General features: G+C 41.6%; 1 long non-coding RNA gene across 1 annotated transcript; it reads right to left on the reverse strand.

Annotated features, from left to right (window-relative positions):
- Positions 1–1,620: 1,620 nt before the first annotated feature.
- On the reverse strand, positions 1,621–16,242 carry LOC140684742 (uncharacterized). Its single transcript, XR_012057450.1, has 2 exons — positions 16,158–16,242; positions 1,621–2,103 (listed from the first exon to the last, which is right to left on the reverse strand). It is a non-coding gene; the product is annotated as an uncharacterized lncRNA (long non-coding RNA).
- Between the last annotated feature and the right edge of the window lie 6,750 nt (positions 16,243–22,992).

Consider the following 22,992-nt stretch of genomic DNA (forward strand, 5'->3'; position numbering starts at 1 on the left):
TGCATTTTTTAATGGTACCTTAGCCTTGGGCCCCATTCCCAAATTTCAGGATCCCAAATCTCAAGGTAACTTTATTCTCTATATTTATATTATTTATATATTTATGGTCTCAACTCTTGATGATCTCAGAGGTTTTTTTTCAATCTTAATGATTCTATAATTCTACAATATATATATATAAATTCCTGTGGAGTGTGAGCAAAATCCTGGTTTTTTCACATTTAAAAAAAAAAAAAAAACTTCAGGAAAATATTAGTGACTGTTGTGTACCAACTTTAGCAGCTGAACCTTTGTGAGTGTGATGTGAATGTGACATTAAAATGCTCCCAAACCCTGCGTGGGGAAGTGTTTCATGAGTAACTGCTAATATTGCACAGCCACAGCTGTCAAGATGAAACAGGACAAAAGTGGCAGGAAAATCGTGTTCTCATCTTTTAAGAGATTAAAAAACCCAGCCTGAGGAAAAGCAGATTAACCAGTGCAAAAAGCACTTGGCAGTGGCCACCCTGGTTCATTCTGAGATTTGTCTGAATGATTTCCAGACTCCTCTTTGGTGTGAGGGGTTTTCAACACATTCAGAAAATCAAAAGATGCATTTTCACTCCATGAACTTTAAAGGCGACAAATTTAAAAGGAGCCTGAATGCCATCACCCCTTTCTGATAAAGCAGGAGGAAAACACGTGTTTGTAGAGGCTTGGGATTGATCCTGGATAAATCAGGAGCAGAGGGGGGAACAGAAAAACACAAGTTTGTAAAAACACGTTTGTAGAATAGAAAAACACACATTTGGATTCATTCAGGATAAATCAGGGGCAAAGAGGGGAACAGAAAAAGTGTTTGTAAAGGCTTGGGGTTCATCCTGGATAAATCAGGAGCAAAGAGGGGAACAGAAAAACACGTGTTTGTGAAGACATGTTTGTAAAATAGAAAAAGACAGGTTTGGGATTCATCCTGGATAAATCAGGAGCAAAGAGGGAAACAGAAAAATGTGTTTGTAAAGGCTTGGGGTTCATCCTGGATAAATCAGGAGCAGACAGGGGAACAATGACAGAAAAGCAAATCCTGGGCATCCCTGGTGATGCTGCTGCGACTCCTCCACACTCTGAACACCTCAGTGAACCTGGAGCCTCACATTTTAGGGAAAAGTTTTTCACAGAAAGGTGATAAAGTTCTGGAATGGCTGCCCAGGGAGGTGGTGGAGTCACCATCCCTGGTGTGTTTAACAAAGCCTGGATGTGGCTCTGGTGCCAGGGTTGAGTTGAGCTGTTGGGGCTGGGTTGGACTCAATGATCCTGAAGGTTTCTTCCAACCTGGTCGTTCTGGGAATTCTGTGAATTCCCTTCCTTGGAGCTCTCTACAAAATCTGATTTTGTGCAAATATTTGGGAGCACGTTAGTTGATGGCAGGACAGAAGTGGAATGCTGATGACTTCTGGCTGCAAATGCAGCAGATGAGAACTCACTGGCTCCAAGGCGAGGTGTCGGTTTTAATAAAGCAATGTCATGCCAGGCCTCCCCCGTCGCTGGCCTGTGGTGACATGAAAAATTATAATGGGGGAAAAGCAGGACTTTGCAGATATAAATAACTGGAGACTCTTGAGAGAAAATTTCCAAGCAGGGTGGTGGAAAAGTGTAAACGTTTATTAAGGAGCTGCAGGGAAGGAGATTATTGCCACCTATTGACAGCAGCACTGAAATAATCCAGCCTGTTTGCTCCTGGAGAGTAGGAATTCCTCCCTGGGAGCTTTGCAGCAGGCTGTTCCTACTGGATTTGTGTGGCAGGGGATACAGGGATTGGGAATAGCAGAGGAGCTGATGGCTAGGACCCCATCTGAGGGGAATTTTTAAATTCAGAGAAGTAATTGAACACTTGGCAAAGCAGGCCAGAGTGTGGGGTGCTACTGGGTGCAGGGGGATGGAGCAGGCACAGAGGAGGGGGAATTGGTAAATCCATGGAGTGGAGGCTGTCACATCACAGGAGCAGTGGTGTTTCTTCCATGGGGTTTGTCCCTGGAGCTCCTGGTTGGATCCCACTGCTGCCCGTGGCTCCTGCTCAGGGAGTGCTGGAGATGGCTCAGACACTGCCAGGAATGTCCTTAAAACCTGGATTGAAGAATGAGCACAACTGCAAATCAAATCAAAAATTAGCAGCATTCAGCCACACAAGGTCTAAAATCTGGGTAATCCTTTAGCAGGAATGCCAGTCCCGTCCTTAGGCTGATTTCAGCCCAGCTCCTCAGAACAGTCTCGTGCAACAATCCCCCTCCTTTCCTTTTAGCATTTCACATCTGAAAATGATGCCTCAGGATTTGGGCTTTTCTATTTTCCATCTCTCTGTAACCCTGCAGTTCTTTAGTGTGTAACTCTGAGCTCCACACCCAGTGTCAGCTGCTGCTGTCCCAATTTGGGCAGACACAGCAATTCCTCTCCAGGCCTGGCAATCAAGGACCCCTCAGTGCCTCAGGGCAGAGAGATGGAAACAAAAGTGAGCTGGGGGAGCAAACTGGGGGTCAATGACTTCATTACCTGAAGCTGGAATTGGAAGATTAAAGATTAACCTATAAAAGTGTGCAAACCCATGACCCATGGTCCATTTTGGGTGTAGCCCCTAGGGGCTTGGTCTGCCCTGAATGTACCTGAAGGCCCTTCAATAAATAAAACTGCTTTTTATTCCCTTCACTCTGTCTGGCCTCTGTTTTTAGGTAGCCCTGGAAAAAAGGCACCAAAACCCTCTCCCCCTCTGCCTGTCAGGACTCAGTTTATTATTAGATATTTCCAGTGTGATTCACTCCTGACAGCCCACTGATTTCTGATCTAATTTGGGTCAGACGGTGCAGATGGAGACCAGTCCCCTGCCCTGTCTTACCCAGTCCCCAAATTCATTTGCTATTCAGTGGAAATCCAAGCCCAGAGATTTTTATCTTTCACTTGTCTCTCAAGAATTCCCTCTCTGAACCATTTGCACTTAACTCTGTTGGACAGATTGACGATAACAAAAACTCCAAACATTTTCCAAACATTTTCCTGCCATACAGCAATATCTGCACAGCCTTTGCTGTCGGTATTAACAAAAATATTCATTATTATTTTGGCATCCTTTAGAAGTTCCATTTCTGGAACAGCTGAAAATGAATGTTGTTTGAATAATCTGTGTCATGGGATGCTTTTTTGTTGAATGGAACCTTGACTAAATGCTAACTAGAATTTTTGAGTTTGGTCTGGGGTGGGATTAGAGAATCTTGGAGTTGTTAAAGTGGGAAAAGATCTCCAAGATCATCAAGTCCAACATTTGACCAAATATGACCCTGAACCACATCAGAAAGTGCCACATCCACTCATTCCATGATTGCAGATAGCTGATGAAAGGAGGTAAAAAAAGGCTAAACATAGTAAAATATAAATTTTTATAGCTGGATATTTAGGAGAAATAATTTTAAACTAAGAACTCAGCAAGGTTTGCTTCTGAATCCATTCACTTCCCAAACTGCTTTTTGTATCTCCAACTTTGTGTGCCGAATTTGAAAGGAAGAGCTCTCAAAAGAAGGGATTTCCTTGAAGAGCAACGCAGATGGCAGCAACGAGAGCAGAAACAAAATAAAAGAACAAATCAAAGTTACACACAGCAAATCCCCAGCCCAGAGCCCACAGGAACAGGATCTACACTTGTGTGCAACCCTACAACTTCTTAATTGGCCTCCAAGATTTGCCTGAAAATTTCTGGTCAACAGAAAATCAAAGGGAAAGGCGAAATAATTGCCGCGCTCGTGTGGCGGCACAGCCTAATTAATTGACTTTCCTGGTGGCTGTAAAATGCTCCCAAACTTTCCCAAGCAGGATTTCAGAGCTGCTAATAAGTGATGGCAGGTGCTGAAGGTGACATTGACAAGCATTTGTCTGCAGCCAGCAAAGAAATACGGCCACACGCGCTGGCATTATTGGATATTAGAGGTTCTGCCTTCCAAATGTCATATTTTAAATGTCATTGGATTTAGAGAGAGGGGAAAAAAATAAAATTTTAATGCTATTTTAGTCATGTACCTCTTGTTGAGCCTTAAAATAATGTCAATTTTTATGAACACTTTTAATAGTATGCAAAAGTAATTATCTGCAGTCTCTGAGGTTCAGTATCCTTTAATAATGAACTGAGTCATTCCATATCCCAAATTTATTAATGGCTGTTTGCAGACTGGAGGGGAGCATAGGCATCAGAGCAACACAGGAATAGTCAAGCACCACAAAATGCTGTGAAAAGCAGCAGATCCAGATTAATTTATCTGTCTGTTATTAACAGCATTTAGCAGTCCTGAAGCCAAATTTGATTTTTCTGGGTCCAGTAACATTTAATAGTGAGTTTGGTGGCGTTTAAGCAACCACGTAACCGTGATTTCACATGCAGCTTCAATTTCACTGTATCAAAACCTGTTAGGTGAAGACATTAGGGATGGTTTGGTCTTTACTGCAAATATTTAAGATGTAAGATAAGCCTAGTTCATCTCTGCAGGTGGCACAGAGGGTGGTGATGCAAAGTGGGTGATTCAAACCTTCCTGAACCGCCTCTCCAGGGGTCGTTCCTGATAATTTCATACACCCAGCAATTTCAAACAACAGCCAGACAGTTATTTTCTACTCAGCATCTAAAGAGTAATTATTGATTCTTGCGAAGCCCAAGAAGTGAAATCGAATCTCAGGCCGTAAAAATGAATACTCCATCTTCAAAAGTGAGAGGAGTCTCATCAGAATCCCCTCATCATGCATTTTGCTGTTCCTGTGAATTGTCAATCAGGCAAAAGATGAAGATCTGAGGGTCTGAGCATCCTCTGAAACAGCAGCAGCAGCTCCACGGCAACTTTTAGGAGGGGAAAGAGGAGTTTTGCCCAGTTCCTCACCCCCATCCTGTGCTCCACGGCGCTCCTTGGATCATCCCTGTTTGAACCTCACCTCCAATCATGACTTGGTGTCCTCCCTCTCCTAATTCGCTGTGGGTTCCCTCGTTAGCAAAGCCCTGCTTACAGAACCATCCCCTGCTGCTGTGCTTCTCCAGGGCTGCTTTGACCCCAGGTGCTCCAGGCTGAGATTCCAGGCAGGAGCTGAAGGCAGGAGCAGCAGAGAATTCAGCTGTGCAGCCCAAACACAGCAACGGGAGCTGGCTGGGAGAACAATTAGGGAAGAGAATGAATGGAAATGGCTTTTGAGAAAAGACAATGAGCCAATTGGTGTTATTATCCTGCTCTGGCAGCGTTCAGGTTGTTTGGCAGCGAGCCAGAGGGATGGGTTTGGTTCCTTTCTCTCTCTGATTGCCTTCAGACTTCAGGCCCAATAAAACAATTTAACTTATTCCACCAGCATTGCCAAACCAACGTGTTCCAGCCCCTCTGGATTTCCTTAACCCTTCGTAAGGGGGTGAGCCCACAGCATCATCTCATGTCTGACCACTGTCATGATGAAAAAAATAATTCCTAGAATGATTCCAATTTAAATTCCTCTGTTCTGCCTCTGGCTGTCACCTCTTGTCATAGTGAGTCACAATTCTGGTGTTTTACCTCTGGCTCTCACCTCTTCCCACAGCACTGGGTCCATCCTTTCTCCACCCTCACCACAGTTCCATGAGGTTCTGTAACTTCCCTGAAGAACTCTGCAGCTTGGGAATCCTCCTTTCCCTGAACCATGAAAAGAGTGAAACTCTTGCATTCTATTAAATCTTATTTTACCCTTTAAGTACTGCTAAATTATTATTATAATTTACTGTACCAATCAGTGATTACTCAGTGCAGTTTTTAGTTTCCCAAAACAGATTTCATTTCCTTTCCAGAACCGTCCCACTGCCCAATAAATTTCTGTCAAGGTGGAATTTTTTCCTCCTGCTATGAAGCTAAATTTTAATGTTTCTATTATGGGGTTTGTTTGGTTTTTTTTCTGCTCACATCAATTCCTCTTGGAATATCTCAGCTGTGAAAATCATTCTGAACATTTATACTTCATGGATACACCGAAATTTTGGGTGTTGTTCTGTTAAATCTCTTCCACAAGCAAATATAGGAGAAGTATCTCAGCCTGTCCAAGCCCAGACTCGACCTCAAGGAAAACACCTGGAAGAAATTAGGGAAGTACTGCTTGAGACAGACAGGGGCATTCAGATGATATAAACTCCCTGTCCCTAGGAATAAAAATCAATTAAAAAATGTTAACAGTATTATCAATGTTACATCCTGTTGCACAATTCAGGCTACAGCACATTTCTAAAATGCAAAGAAGCTTTGCAAATATAAAAGTCCTTCATTCCCTCCTCTCCAAAACCTATAGTTAAAACAATTTCTTACTTAATTCCTTTCCTCCACCACTTTTGTCACACTGTGACACGAAATAACTCACAGTAGCAGGCTAGATGTAAAAGGAAAGAAAAAAGAACTTTTAAAAGTAAACTTCATTTTCTGACTGCACTATATGTACAACAGTAAAAGTGACAGTGGATTGGAGGGTGAAACTGCCACCTCTCCAACCACACTGGTCAAACCAACAGTCCATCAATTCTCTCCACCCACAAAGAATGCAAAACAATCATTATTTACATGAACAGTGTGAGAGAACTCAGCAAAAATATGTAAATATCAGAAGGTATAGGAACTTTTAGAAGAACTTTAAAACTCTCAAAAGAACAGGGCAACACAGTTTCTCCTTTTCATTTTCTCCTTTCCTTTCCTTTCCTTTCCTTTCCTTTCCTTTCCTTTCCTTTCCTTTCCTTTCCTTTCCTTTCCTTTCCTTTCCTTTCCTTTCCTTTCCTTTCCTTTCCTTTCCTTTCCTTTCCTTTCCTTTCCTTTCCTTTCCTTTCCTTTCCTTTCCTTTCCTTTCCTTTCCTTTCCTTTCCTTTCCTTTCCTTTCCTTTCCTTTCCTTTCCTTTCCTTTCCTTTCCTTTCCTTTCCTTTCCCACATCCATTAATGATGTGCATGTATCAAGGAATGTTTGGATTTGATGATCTTGCTCTTTTCCAGCCTTAACAATTCTCTCATTCTGTGAAGTTCCGTGTGTGGCTCTGTGGTGAGATGGGACCACCATGGACCACTTGACCTTCTGAGACCTTCCTGGCCACATTTGTGTGGCTCTGGATCTCCACCCTGAATAAAACCTCACTGCACCTCCCTCAAAATCCCAGCTGTGCCATGCAGGATGTGTTTTTTGGGAAGAGCTGCCCCTCCCTCCTCCTGCCGTACATGGGAGATCTCGTAGGTCTTTTCTCCATCACCTACGCTTCAGTTCTGCACAGCAACGCTGCCTGGCAGTGCAAAAAGCAGCTTCTCCCCTCCCTGTTCCTTTGGAGCATGCACAAAGCAGCTGTCTTTAAAATTCCTTGAAGGATTGTGTAATCTCAGCAGTAGCAGCAGCACTCGGGAGCTGAGTGCATTACAAAGTCTAATAACAGCAGCAGTAATGACAGGGAGGCAGGGAGAGCTCAAGGATGCTGTGACTTTGAGCACACTCTGCTGTGCCTCTCAGAGGCTCTGCCGCAGCTCTGGGAAGCCTCTGGCACCATCCAGGCTCCAACAGGGGGCAAGAACACAAATTAGGATTTTTATTCCCTGAGGGTGGGCCTGGGCGAGGCCTGTGTTGAGTGCAATAAAGGTGTTTGCAAACTGAAGACTCTTCAACCAAATCAATGGGTTTGCACCTTCAATTCAGTGAGTTTTTGCACCTTTTCACAGATCCAGGTGCTGTTTTCAGTAAGGCTTTGCATGCTTTTGGTGTGAGCTCAGCTTGGGAGGAAAAATCAGGTCAGCTGAATGGAAGCCAAAGGATATCCCCTTCAGGCCAAGCGTTGCTGTTGACACCTGTGGAGCAGCAAGATGCAAGGATTTGGTGTTTGATAGGTGTCTGATAAGGCATTTCTGCTCTGTGCATGGAAAATGGTCACAGGATGCACCACGAGCACAGCGAGGCTGATTTAGGACCAAGTGGGCTGGGAGAATCTGTGGACAAAGAGAATCAGAGAATGAATCACAGAATGAAGCAGGTTGGAAAAGATCTGTGAGATCATCAAACCCAACCTGTGGTCTAACAGCTCCAAGAGTGGGTCCAGGTCAGCCTGGAGAAGGAGGAAGGGCTCCAGTGACAGCCAAAACTTCTTCCATTCAGGCTCCTGAGTCAGGAAGTGCCTGAAGGGAGGCCAAAGTCACTTGGAAGTTGAGAGATGTGTTTTACAGGACACTGATGGAATGGGAAACCAAACCATTGATCTCAAAGCTCTGGCCAAAAAAATCCCATGTGGTGAATGACAAAAGCTTAGATCAGCTGTGCTGCTTTTTATCCCATCTTTAAGGCCCTGAAATTAGTACAGTTTCAATGGGAAGCTGAGTCTGAAATATCAAAGCCAGCTCCAGAAATCTCCCTCTGTAGAGAAGATTCACTACAGGGAGATCCCGTGGGACAGATAGAAGCTGACAATTGAATAAATGAAGATGGAAACAGAACAAGCTGACATCTTAATCAGCTCTTCTTCTGGAAACAAAGGCACTGCACAATTTCCTTCCTTATCCACCTCTTTCTCAACACCAGTTGATCATATCTGGCCACAGAAATTACTCGTTGACCTCTCTGGCAGCTGCTTCTGTTTGCAGCAATTTGTTTTTGCTACAGCCCATGTTTCCAGGGAGGAAAAAAAAAGAAAAAAACAAAACCAAAAACAAACCAGCAGCACTTCACAGCTCTACATAAAATTGTCACTGACCCAAATGTATGAATATCACTCCCTTTAGTAAGTCTCTGCTCAAATAAACAGCTCTCAGCATGTTTGCAACCTGCAACAACCAGGAGCAGCAGCCTCTCCTCTAATTACTTTCCCCTCCACCAGCAAGCAGCAGCTCTGCTCCCACTGGTGGGCCACAACATTTCCAGGCAGGAATTTTTGATGTTCCCATCCAAATCGTGCTCCGTGGCAGGCTGGTCCTTAAATTCCTGACACTCTGCAATTGGGAATTCATAAAGCTCCCAAAATTGAGAGGACTGGGGGATGCCAGCCTGGGAGTCAGCACAAAGCCTGGCTGGAAGTGGGGATGATTCACTTTAGAGAGGCTCCTGAAGCTCACATCAAATTTTAATAAGTCTTTGACTCTCTTTTGGAAATGTCACCTCCTAATGACACCGTGCAAAGATGCTGCTTCTACTATTAAAATGCTGACTTTAAAATGCTCAAATGCTCAGCTCGTGGTGCCTGATGAGCTGTCAGAAAAGAGTTTAAAGCACCAGGGAGGAAAATTCTGCTGCTGGGGTGATGTTGGGATATGCAGCACCTCCTCCTGTTTTCTGCTCCCACGGGAAGGATCCCCCTGACTTTGGGGTCAGATGGAAAACCCAAACATTTGTGGAGCTGAATTATTCTTGTCAAAGCTGGAGAAGAGACTTTTCAGTTCCTCTAAAAAATGGCTGTGTGCTCAGCAAAGTCCTCCTGCACTTTCAAGCTCCAAAATCTCACCTGCAAAACCAACTTTGCACGTCCCAGGTGGGTGTTGAAGGGCGCTGCAGAAGGTGGAGCTGGCAGGTGGGGGATGAGGCAATGACAGAATCATGAAGGCTGGAAAAGACCTCTGAGATCATCAAGCACACAGCCCAGCCCCCCTGATTTGGGATCTAACACACATTTAGTGTCCGGGCCACTCCTCCAGGATTGCTTTTACGCAAATTCAGCCACATCAAACCAACCAGAAATGACAAAATCACAACACTTTTAAGTTGGAAATAGAAAAGTCTTTCATTCCCTCCTCTCCAAAGCCTGTAATTAAAACAAATTCTTATTTAATTCCTATCCTCCACCACTTTCTATTCTCTTCTATCCCCTTTCCAACCTCCATTAGTGGCTTATATTTATCAAGGAATTATTCCCCACCACTTTTTTCAGTGGAAGAACCCAACCAGCAGAGTAGAGGAGGTGACTTTGGGGAACAGCTGGATTAATAAAGGAATTTCTGCAGGGATATCGGATTATTTACACAAGGAAACAGCGACAAAAAGTCTTCCTGTTCCAATCTAAATCAGGTCTAAGCCTGAAGCAGCTACAGACTGCAGGGATTTCCATGCTCCTGGAAGGATGAATAATGCAGGGAGTGTATCCACACCTGTCTGGGAATCACAGCACTCCTGTGACAGGAAAACAAGGCTTTTATGGCCCAGGGGTGCCCCTGGAATGTGATACAGCAGGAAAACCTACATTAGGAACAAGGGATTACAGCAAGCTCAGTTTGTAGGTGCAGAGTACCAAATGGAATCTTATTTTTCACCCCTTGCCATGGGCAGGGACATCTCCCACTGGATCAGGTTGCTCCACGCCTTTTCCAATCTGGCCTTGGACATTATTCCAAGAGAAAATTGTAGGGTTTTTTTCCCATGGGAAGAACACTGTGCTAGAGGTACTAAATTAATAAAAAAATCTCTTTTTGCTGTCCCCCAAATCTCAGACACAAATTAATTTCCATCCTGTCACCTGTTGGTAGAAAAGACCAGCCTTAGCTAGAGCCTGATCTTCCCCCTTCTCCCCCAGCCATCACCTTGTTAAACCTCACTCATTGCACTGACTTTTTTATGGTTCAATTGGTGCAAAACACAGATGAACTTCTAATATTTCACCCCAATTGGGAGAAATATTAGAACAATTCACCCCATGTGCTTTCTGCAGGACTTGGAGTGGCTGCAGGGAGCACAGCAATGCCATGGGAGCAGGAATCACTGGCACAGGGATGCTGAGAGACAGCACTGGACACACAATTTCCTTCTAAGACCTTTTCATCTGTGGTTCACATCTCTTCTATTTCCAGCCTCCCTTTGTAAAGGAGACAATTTCCTATCTTCCACTTTTACAGAGGCAAACGAAGAACATTTCCAGAAAAAGGAAATGTTTATATGTAAAATTAGTATTCAGGAGCAAGAAGAGCTGCACAATCTGCTCTGCACGCTTTAAGCCAAGAAATTTCATGTGAACATTGAATTTTTTATTTTTAGTTGTAGCATTGTGCTTGAAGAATTGACAGCTGAGCTCCCTTTTGGGGATTCAGCTTTGTATACCAATTTAGTAATAAAATTAACTTTCACAGCACATTTCATGTGCAAACACTTCTAACAAAGTATCAGTCTCTTTTTTGCTGCTGTATCATGAAATTTTATCTTCTTGTGCCACATCAAATCCACAATTTTTAGGTTAGAGGTCAAATATTGTATCTAGAACACAAATCCATTAAAATGTCAATAATTAGAGAAGTACCATTTATAAAACTCTGGGTGCAACATTTTCCTTACAGTGTGTTGGTAAGAATTAATTCAGTTCAATTAACATCCCAAACTGAAAAAGCTGATAAAACACAGATAGGGAAATATGAAAAATGATCCCCAGCTGCAGTTGGTTGTGCAGAAAAATCTGAATGAGCAACTGAGCTTCTAAAAATAGGTTTAATTTTTTTTTTTTTTGAGTAGTATTAAATTATTGAATTGGATTCCACGAGTGCAGCCTGGATAATGGATTCAGGAGATTCAGCCCTGAAAGATTTACCAGAGGATCAGATAAATACAGGCAGGGACATCAGGAGAAATATTCAGATACCACCAAGAGCTTCCAAGCAAAACCTTAGATTTAAAACCAGATGAACAGGGGACAAACAATGTTTGGCTTAATTAGGCAAAGCATTAATTATAAAGAACTTTCCAGAATTACAGTATTAAAGACCACAGCAATTTCCACCAGCCAGGACTTAATGGGTTTGGTGAGAATTTTGCCTTCAGCTCTAAAACTTCTGAGCATTCCCACCGTGCCTGAACCCATTCCAAACCTTCCCAGAGAGTTGATTTTAAACCCTTGGGATATTTTTTTTTCCAAACCCAGCTGAGGGCAGTTGGATTTGAGCAGGAATATTTGGAAGGCAAACATTTTCAAGGGCACTTTAGAGTAATCAGTGAATGCTTTCCATTCTTTCATGGCAAACTGGAAGGAGTCACAGTTTTCCTGCTTCCTAACAAGTTGTGTAAAAACTACAGGTAGCAGCTACTCATGGGGCAAAGGATGAGCACTGAGAGGCAAAAACAAACATTTGAAGTAATAAAAAAGTGGGTTTAGTTGTTAAAATTCCTTAAGCAAGACCAGGAAAGATTTAGGAGTCTGTGAATTTTTTGCAAAGGCACAACTGTGCTGGAATTCAGGAGTTTTTTCAGCTGCAGGGGGAGAAAAATGGGATTTTTTTCTGTTCTCTCCTGGAAACTTGCTCAACTCATCTTTTGGATAAATGTTGATAATATTGCAGGCAGAAGAAGGTGACAGTGATTTCCTCTCCCAGTGCTGGGATCCAGAGGGGACATTCCAGAGGCATCCTGCCTCCAATGGTCCTTCCCAATAAAGAGCCAGGTGCAATTTCTTTCTCAAACTCTATTAATTTATTGATTTGGGGCTTCTAAGTCATGGCTGACATCGTTGTCTTCATCCCAATTCCTTAGTGAAAGGTTTAATCCATAATTTACCACAAAAATAAGTGTTATAATAAAAATACCACGTGCAGAGACTGCCCTAACAGATAAATACTTGTGAGTTGCCTGGTTTGAGTCCTTTATTCTCAAGAAACACAGGAATTATTCTGCCAGAGGGAGCTGCAGTGGGATTCTCCCCCTCACTCCAAAAGTGCTTCCCTGTGGCTTAACTTTCAGTTTATTCAGGTGCAGGAAGTTTACAAGTGAGAGTTGTAAAATTCAGCTTGAAAAATTGACAGCTTTCCCCTCTCACTGTCACTCCAGACCTCCTACAAATAATCTCTCCCTCTGGTTTTTTATTGGTTTTATTTTGAATATTTTTATACCAGGTCCAATTAGGAATATTCACCAACTCCTCTTTATTCTTCTTCTGAATTTCTTGCAATGTCTCAAAATGCTGATTGCAGATAGCTCTGCATCATTTCAGCAATTAATTGCTTCTTAAACTCTTGGTTTGGTGGGAAATACATGGAAGATTTCTGCAAGGGCTGATGTGGGTGAGGTTTGCTGGTTGCTTTTAGAAAATTGAGAGTAATGATGTCAAATTAAAAGCCAGTTCTTGGACAGAAAGTAAGAGGCCTTAAAGATCAATGAAGAGAATGTTCAGGGATGTTTCTGCCGCTCCACAAGTTTCTACCTGCCCAAAAATATTCAAAATTCGATTTTCTCTGGAAGAAATATAACCCTGTCTCTGTGGTTCATTACAGTGCATGAAGCAGGAGAAAAAAAACTCTATTTATGGATAACAAACTGGTTCATTGTGTCATTAGTTACTCAAACTTCAATTAAGTGCAGATTTACCTGAGACCAAAGTGGTTAACTTTGGAGAATTAATGATATAAATCTTGGGCCTCAGGCCAGAATAGGACTGTAGGATACAAAGGTGCAAAAACTTCCCAGAAACATATTTATAACACAATTTCTGGGACATCCTCATTGTAACTTTTAGATGAACAATGACAAATAATTATAAAAACTCTGGTTTTATGTGGTTTTGGAGCAAAATGTATCACATATCATAAAATCATGGAGCCAGAGAATGGTTTGGGTTGGATCTTACTTATGATCAAATTCCAAGGCTGCCACAGGCAGGGACACTTTGCCCTAAAGCAGACTTCTCCTCCAGCCTGGCCTTGGACACTTCCAGGGATTTAAATTCCATCTAATTCCTGTCCACTCAAGTTCCTGAGGATTTGTTTATCCTGGTGGTGATGCCTCCGGTTTAGCTTTTAGATTTTTCACATTCTGAGCTGCTTTAGTGTGTGGGTCTGGGCTTCATATCAGGGGTGCTGAGCTCTCCTCACAGCGCAGGGAGACAAAACAATTCCTGCTCCAGCTGGGCACCAAGGACAAAGGATCCAAATCTCAGCCCAGGAGCACAAACACCGTGGGCTGGAGAGAGAAAAACAAGCAGGGTGGGACTGCCTGGGCTAAAGCTGGAATGGGACAATGAACTCCAAGGTGCCAATGGAGCAGAACTGATCCCAGGGAGAGCCCCCGGGAGCGCTCGTGCATTTTGGGACCATTTTGGTTCATTTGGGTGCAGTCCTGGCTGGGCTCTGGTGCTGCCCAAGGTGGATCCATGGAGGAGATCCTTGAATAAATCCCTGCTTTATTCTGTGACTCTGCCCAGCCTCTGCTCTAGGGCAGCCTGCACAAGACATCAGTGGAAACATAACCAAAACCTCTCTCCTGTTTTTTCCTCTCCTCTGTAACAAAATCCCTGCCTGCCCACCCTCAGTGATCATTTCTCACATGCTCCAAACATTGCCTGGCAGGGTCAGAAACTTAGAGGCAATAGAGGTTTTCTTTTCCAGGTAACAAAGCCCTTTTAATCGCATATTCACCATGCAAAATGCATATTTAATTGCAAATTCACCTGAATTTAGATGAAGATGAATAAAGGGATATCACCTATTTTGAATTCAGTGAGAATAACTTCTTCCACCAAGGAGTGAGCTCAGCCTCCACAGCCCAGCCCAGCCCAGCAAGCAGGAGAGATGGAACAGGGAGAGCAGCACCTGGGACAGCTCCAAGTCATGAATTTGCCATCAGAAATGCAGCCCCGTGTCTGACAGCACCACTGCATCCTGATTTTTATTAGTTGGGAGACCCCTGTGGTAACCTGAGTTAATCAATAGCTGAGCAGCTCCCAGAAATGGAATTCTGAGAATTTTTGGGCAGGTAGAAACTGTCAATAGATAAAAGATGAGCTGCATTCACTGTTAAAATGTGCTGTTGTCCAGAATTTGTTGAATTTTGCAGATTTAAACCCAATCTTCAACATTTCCACACACCACGAAATGTTATTTTTCCAACACATTTGTGTTGTACCCAGTGATGTTTCCTCCTTCCACGCAGCACCATTAGTAGAGGGATTGTGCTGAGAATCAGTTGGATTACTGAGAAATAGAGGGTTTAGATGAATAGAGAAATAGATGTATGTTTTGTATCCCTGATAATAATTTTTCCAATTAATTTTTCCATCACAGTTATTACTTTTGATCAATTAGATTCAGACACCCAGGGCCATATTATCATATTATTCATAGGCTGCATTTCAGTGAAATTGCAGTTTTACCAGCAGAAAAAGAGGCTTCTCCAGTTGCTGGTCCAGGAAATTGAGGCAGAGAGAGGCAAAAATTCTCCTGGGAGATCCCAGCTCCTCATCCATGGTCAGGAGGGAATTTGGATATCAAGTCCCACTCTGGCCATACAAGACAAGGATTTGTTCCTTACCACAGCCACCCCAGCCTTGCTGATTTTGCTTCTTCCTCCTGTATTTTCTCCTTCTTTAAAGGCTGTTTTACAAATGTTTGAGTATCATCAAGAAGCAAGCTTACATTTCAACGCTCTTAAATACTTGACAAATCCCCAAACCTAAGGAAATTCAGCTTTAGGGATGGCAATCCAGACTGACACTCCAACCTCGCTGCCACAGCCCCAAACTCCTTCCTTTTGTTCATTAAAGCCAGACCTCTCACTTCATTAAATACTGATTTTTTTTGTAGCAAAATTATAGTAACGAGTGCTCCAGTTTCACTAAACCCCAGTACCTACAAGATTTGGATTACTAAAATGTAACCTAAATCCTTTCTGCTGCTGGTGTGTGCATTTGAAGATAAGTAGCAGGGTGAGCAGGCTAATAATGGCTTGGAATCTCCTATGGATAGTTCAGCACATCTCTAATTTCATTGCAACTCTTTTTCTCATTAAATTTAGATGAAAGACCAAGACATCTATTTCTTGCCTGCTATTTCTTCTTCTTCTTTTTTTTTTTTTAATTTCCTTGAAGGTATTATGAGAGTTGTGTTATGTAAACTCTGAAATACAAGGGAAAAGCCACAGCAGCAGATTAATTTGTATCATATTTCCAATTTTGATTGATTATTGTGGGAATGATGCTGGGCTATAATAATTAAAATAATTTAATTAATAATTCCTACAGTAATGTAGGAATTAACATTAAATTGGGCTTCTAACTCACCCTTCTGTTGATGTGGGATTAAAACAGGTCCTTATTATCTGTTTAGGGTAATTTTAAAGGCATTTCTGCCACTCAGCTCCTACATAAAACAATCTTTAAGTGGAAAAAATTCAATCCCAGCCTTTTGTGGCAGTGGAAAAATTCCCATTTTCTCTTTCCCACACACCCAGCCAATCCTACCAGAAAGCAAAGACCAGAGTGAGCATAGAGGTGCTGTTTGACCCCTTCCCTTTTGGATTCACCCAGCAAAATGGACAAAACCTGGAAAAGAAAAAGAAAAATGGAATTAAAGAGAAGGGTTTGAGTAGGGCTGAAACTGGGGAGAGGAATTTCAGTGGTGAACAAACAGTTCCAGCACTCTGTAACTTTCTGACTCCGCCTTTATTGTCTCAGCCATGTCTTGGCTCAGCTCTCACCAGGGTTTGGGAATATTCCTGATGTGAATTTTCCAGGGGAAAATACACTTTTTGGGAAAAAAAAAAAAAAGTATGATGCAGATGAAAATACAGATATATAATACAAATATATAATAAAAATACAAATGCATTTTTAAAGCGTAAAAAAAGCTTTTTAACGAGCAGCTGAAACAGGAAAAAGTGCTTTTTGTGGGTCCTAGCTTGCCTTGAAAAGACAGGAATTCAAAAAGATTCCCGATGTGGATCTGTTTGTGTCAACAGAGAAGTTAATGAAAATGAAATCTTGCCCCAAATGGCAGTGATTTAACCCAGGGGTGGAATATCAGGACAGAGCTCCTGGCCTTGCTTTGCCTCTCCTCAGCCATTGCTCATTAATGCTTTCCTCAACTTCCAAGTCTGGCACCTTTCTCCCTGTATTTGAGGTATTTGCCTTCAAAGTAATTTCAATATTCAAGTTCCAGAGGTGTTTGCTGCCTCTGGCTCAGCTGACATTTACTTGTGAGAGACTCAGCTAAAGCCACTGGTAATTTCTGTGAGGTGTTGGCTTTAATTTTCTCACTCTTCTGCCTCGTTGCTCCAGTTTGTAGATGCCAACATTGCCTAATTTCCCCCCCCTTTTATTTACATTTGACATGTTACTTATGGTTTATTGACCGTGGGAAGTTTACTCTGTGATATTTGCTTCCTTGGCTCTGGTATCCAGCAAAAAGACTTAATTTAACTCAAAAAGACTTAATTTAGCTCAAAAAGACTTAATTTAGCTAGTGTTGAGTGTTTATCTGAGCCTAAATCCTTTTATTCTAAGTCAAACTTCCAAAGAAATGATTGTAACTTTCACTACCTAGGTGTTAACAACCTCTGTACACTTTCATTTCTGATTAGAAGGGATGAAGGAAATGTAATAATATAATATTTTGCTAAGTGAGCAAATTTTTTTGTCTAAAAAAAATGTTCAGTCCTCTCTTATTCCTGTTCCTGTCTTCTTTTATGCCTTTTATTCCTATTAGATGAGGGAAATTCTATTTCTTTGAAAAATCAATGCTGATGAGTTCTAGGCTTAATAATTTATGTTTTAAATACATATTCCACATTTAAAAACAACGGCCAGAGTTTATTATTACAAGGATCTTTTCCAAGGTTATCATCTACCAGCTGAACAAAGAATAAAATCACAATAATGGGAGAGCAGCAGCGCTTGTAAAATAATTATTCATAAATACATTAAGATCCAGTTGAAGACTTGTGTCAATAATTACCTTCATACAATAACACTCAGAGTTGATGTGCTGTTGCTCTCCTCGTTCAGACTGATATTAACACTTAATTCCATCCACATTTATGGGGCCTGGAGGAATTGCAGGCTATAAACAGAGAAGGAATTCTTGGCTGTGAGGAGCAGGGATAAATGGGATTTTGGGAAGGAGGATAAATGGGATTTTGGGAAGGAATTCTTGGCTATGAGGATGGGAAGGCCCTGACACATCACCCTCCATCCTTCATCCATTTCAGATCCCAAAAATTTTGTTTCCCTGAGCACTGTTAAGCACCAAGACCTTTTGTGACTCTCAGAGAATTTTCCCACTTCCTTTTAATCTCCACCAAGCTTGAAGCTTCATGTAACCTGTTTTAAATGTGTCACCAGAGATTTTATTTGGCTACAGGCGGCGTTTTCATGACGGGGCTTGGTTTTTCTTCCGAGCTGATAAAAATGGAATTAGCAGGTATTAGCAACTAAATCAGCCAGGAGGCATTAATAACAAAAGAACATGCTCAGGTTCACTGAAGCAGATATAATTCTCATCACAGGTAAAGTATTTTTTTTTTCAATAAATTGTTTGTTTGCATTGCTTTTCAGGTATTATTTCTGAAGAAATTAATTCTTCTTAAGCACAGCTCAATGAACTCAAGAACCTGCCTTAGACTTTTGTTCCTCCCCAGGCTCTCCTTTGACTCCCAGATAAAGTGTCTGCGTTCCCTGGAGAGTTTTTAGTTCAACCTCCAGAGCAGCATCATTTCCAAAGCCTCCAGAGCAAAAATGAGCTATGGAGCAGCAGCTGTGGAAAAAAGCAGGTTCAGGCTCGTGGAATTAGTGTTCTGCTGAATTTCTTACAAATTCTGGAAAAACAACGACTTTGAACATCACAACACTGCAGCAGGAGTTGTAAAAAACTGCTGCTAAACTGGGGTATAAATTGGTTTTTTCAAAATCCGTTTGGTCTCAGATTTGCTGGTTCAACTATCACCAGATGAAGCAGTATTCAAATCCTGCAAATAATCCCCAGACAGGATGTAAAAATATATGGAATTCCACCCAAATTTAAGGACAGAGATAATGAATTCCTTTGGTTGTGACATTCCTGTCTTCGAATCTTCTGTACAATACCATGAAAGTGAGACCATCTTAAAATCAAATGAGCTAGAGGGCAACTCTACACTGGGAATGACACATTCACATTTTTCCTTCAAGCTTTTAAGCATCTCCACTAATAACTAAAATATTTCTGAAATGGGCTGACCTTTAGATTCTGTTTGGGAGAAATAAAAAAAGCTCCTTTTCTTTTGGGAAATGCCTCCCTCCACTGAATCATTTCCAAGCCTCCAGGCAACTCTCAGTATCAAATATTCTGTTGTTACAACTATTTCTAACATCATTTTATAAGTGGACTCTAAGAGAAATTAGCCCTAACATCTAAAATGAAAATATTCTGAAAAACTCTTGCAATTTATGGAATAAAACACAAGTAGAATTTATTTGATGCAGACCTTCAGCTTTGAGTGATTTCTGTTATGGGACTGAAAAAAGCTCAATAGGAAGGTTCCAAGCCCTGAGTGATTGGGTTGTGAACACCCTCAGAGAGATTATTTGGGGGTTTTAATCTGCATTTCATCCACAGCAGTCATTGAAATATTTGTCCAAGATAGCTGAGAATGATGATTAAAATAGACAGAACATTCATCAGTGTTTACCAGATAAATATTTCTCAGAAGATCAACAAAACTGAAATGTCAAATTTTGACAGATCTGTTCTTTTCAGTGCACTATCTTTGGTTTGACCTAATGAAAGGATGTGACAATTCAGTGGATGAGGGTGATAACAAATTAATCTATTTATTGTCATTATTAGTGAAAAATGTGGGAATGAAAACAAGAGCTTCCTTTGATTTAATTACATTTCTTTAACGGGGCACTGCATTAACTGTGAAATCATCAGCCCATAGATTCTCTGAGGGAAATATTTCAGTTCATTGGAGTCTGGATAAGTATTGGAGATAAAAGATATCACATAACACCACTTTCATCTGATGGCCAGGAGCCCTTCACCCCTTGGGCTCATTTAGCAGATCAGCCCCGTTCCATTCCCGATTTCATGCAGGGATGATTAAGGATGAAAAATATCACAGGCGGTTGGCAACAGCAAGAAATAAATAAATAACAAAGCTTTGCTCCCTTTGGCTTTACCTATTTGCTCCAGAATTTAAAAACCAACACGATTGAATTAGTCATGGACAATAATTGTTTTCTGGGGGAAAGAGAAAAAGCAAAATAAGTCCTCTGTGAGAACTTTGGGGGTTTGGATTTTAGAAGTATTCTAAGACAGGAAAGTAAATTAAGCTTTAAGAGGCTGTGAGGGACCCACTGTCAGGAGATGTCACATCCACTCTAAAATTAATTTCTGAGACTTTTTTTTTTGAGAATTGTCCAAAGCTGCAAGTGGAGCAATGGGGAGACAAAGTGCATTAATCAAACAGGATTTGGCGCAATTACCTAAGCCACTTAATATTTTTTTAGATATTCTATTGCAGCCAAAGCACCAGAGATTCTCATCAGATGGAGTAAACAGCTGCTGGGCTGAGGATTATGGACTGTATTTTCTAAATTTGCAGGGCTCAGACACCAGTGTGAGTCACCAAGGCTTGACTTTGAGCTTGAATCAAAATGAACCCAGAGCCCCCAAAATGAACCCGGAGCCCCCCCAGTGAATGGTGCTGCTCAAAGAGCTCCTGCTAAACCCAACAGCAGAGAGAGGCTGGGCAGGGAGGCAAAAATAGACACAGCATCAGGTTTTCTCTGCTTTCTGTGAGTCAATAAGGAGCAGAGGGGTTTACTCTGGGTATTTGGAGCTGGGTGTGCTGGGTGGATGTGCCCAGGTGCGAGCAAAGGAGGCTGAGAGTGGGTGAGCATCTAAAATTCCCTGGGAGAGGCTGGAGCTAAGTGGGGCCAGGCTCCTGTCCCAAGGAACAGGATGAGAGAAATGGCCTCAAGTTGCACAAGGGGAGGTTTAGCTTGGAAATTTGGAAAAATCTATTCAGCAGAAAGGCTGACCTGCCCTGGGACAGGTCAAGCCCAAGAATCCCACCCTGTGCCTGAGGGCTTTGCCCCAACCCTTCCTGAACCCCTAATCTCAGTGCAGCACTGCCCATTTATCAATAATCTGGTAATTATGAAGTGATGGAGTCCCCATCCCTGGACGGATTGCAAAGCTGTGTGGATGTGGCACTTGAGGGCACGGGGCTGGGTTAGGGGACAGCTGGACTCGATCTTAGAGGGCTTTTCCAACCTCAATGATCCTGGGATTTCCCTTAGGGTGATGGGATAGATTTGCTGTATTAAACACCTTGGATTTACCCCCATCTCCCACTTTAAACCCTCCCAGTTTCAGGAGCTGGTATCACCCAGCCCTGGTGCCAGTGTGGAATTAAATATTCATGCCAGGCCCATTGTATCTGACATTTGCAGTGCGAAACAAACTGCAATATTTACAATAGTTCTCAAATCTGGATCTCTGGAATTCTTCTGTCTTGCTGTTTAATCAGAACATTTCAGAGAGGAGAAAATCAGAACCCTCTAAGGTCTCATGCCTGTGTAGTTTCATTTATTTAAAAATTAATCATAGACTGAAGGAAAGAACAGTAGTCCATTCCCACAAGAACTGACTTCAATTCTGCTGCCTTAAAATTACTTTGTTGCAATCTTTCCTTTTAATAAAATATTCACAGTGATTTAAGTGAGACCGATGGCAGTGATTTTATTATTATTATTATTATTATTATTATTATTATTATTATTATTATTATTATTATTATTTCATTGTTATCAAATTAAAGGTCATTTTGGGAGAGAAAAGTTCTCTCTCTGTGCTACTGCAGGTTTTCTGTGTTTATTAAGAAAACACAAGCTATAAACTCTGTAATCAGAGTATTTTAATTTATTTAATAGATATTCTCCCTGAACTATGAATAACAAACCCTGCAACAGTAAAGACAAGAATTCACCGAACAAAAAAAGCATTTTTCAGCAGCTTTTGTGCACAGGGACATTGGTTCTGATGGAAAGCCTTCAGAAATGTCTTCCCTAAAAACAAAATCCTGCTACATGCGTAGTTCCTGTGTTTGGGATCATCCCATCCTGGATTCACATCCTTCTCCCTAAATTTGTGCTCTGAGAACTGCAGTGCACAAAAATACCTCCCCTGGGTGTTTTTAAACAGCAAGAAATCTTAAAATTACATCAGCTTCGCCAAGGAAAAATAAACCTGAAGGGTTTCAAATTCCCCTCCCAGCTCGTGGAGTTACAGAGAAATCTTTGGTGCCTTAAAAAACTTCCTCTTTTCCATGACTGTGAGGAAAAACTGGGAAACATGGACTGAAAAACAGCTGCAGAGACATTGTCTGGACCCTAAAAAACAGGAAAAGTCTCAGAATGATAAATATAAGCCCAGTTCTTGAGTCTGACCTAAAGTTTCACTTTGGAGAACATCAGGTACAAGTGGAAGCAGAATGAGGTGTTTTCCAAGAGAGATTCAGGAGCAGCAGCTGAACCCTGCTGTTATCCCAAGGAGGAAGAGGAGAAGCTCGTGACAAACCCTGGGGTAGCTCCAGAAGGGCCTCACTCAGCCCAGACAGCAAAATCTGCCTCAAAATTGAAAATATTTGTGGTTTTAAGAGGTAACGTCTCATAACACCTTACAAAAGTTTACATCCAAAATTTCCCTTTTTTTCCCAAAGGAACAACTACACCCCAGTCCATCATTTTTGATCAAAATTCACCCCCAGTAGCTTCTTCTGAATTTCTCTACACACATGGTCGTAAATAGGGCAAACTTCCCCTAATCTCTTCAGATGGCCTTGTAGTGCAAGCTGGAGATTGATGAAAGCTGATTTAAATGACAACAATTATGTAATTAAAGATGGCAATTAATAGCTCTTAATTGCACTTAAAACCAGAAGAGCTGAAATCAGAATTTTCTGAAATGTTTCTTCTACAGATGCCAAGTGTGTTGAAGTTCATGGGTTCATTTTTTCATAGTTGAAATGCTGGATCAGGAGCAGTAAATAATGAGGTTTTCCAAATAACCTCAAATTCTCTGTCCTCCCTAAATAAAGGTGGGTAACACCCACTGATTTTGAATAACAGGTGAAAGAAAAATAACTATTATATTTTTTAGAAATGCTCCATGACTCAAATGTGCCCAGAATCAGAGGTCAGCAGCCCCAAAACGAGGGCTAGAAATGATTCCCCACCTTCCAGACAATTCAAATATAAAACATGCACATGATGAGCTCTCAGTGTGGAGTGAAACAAATTTCTAGAGACATGT

The sequence above is a fragment of the Taeniopygia guttata genome, chromosome 9, assembly GCF_048771995.1.
Source record: "Taeniopygia guttata chromosome 9, bTaeGut7.mat, whole genome shotgun sequence".
NCBI lineage: Eukaryota > Metazoa > Chordata > Aves > Passeriformes > Estrildidae > Taeniopygia > Taeniopygia guttata.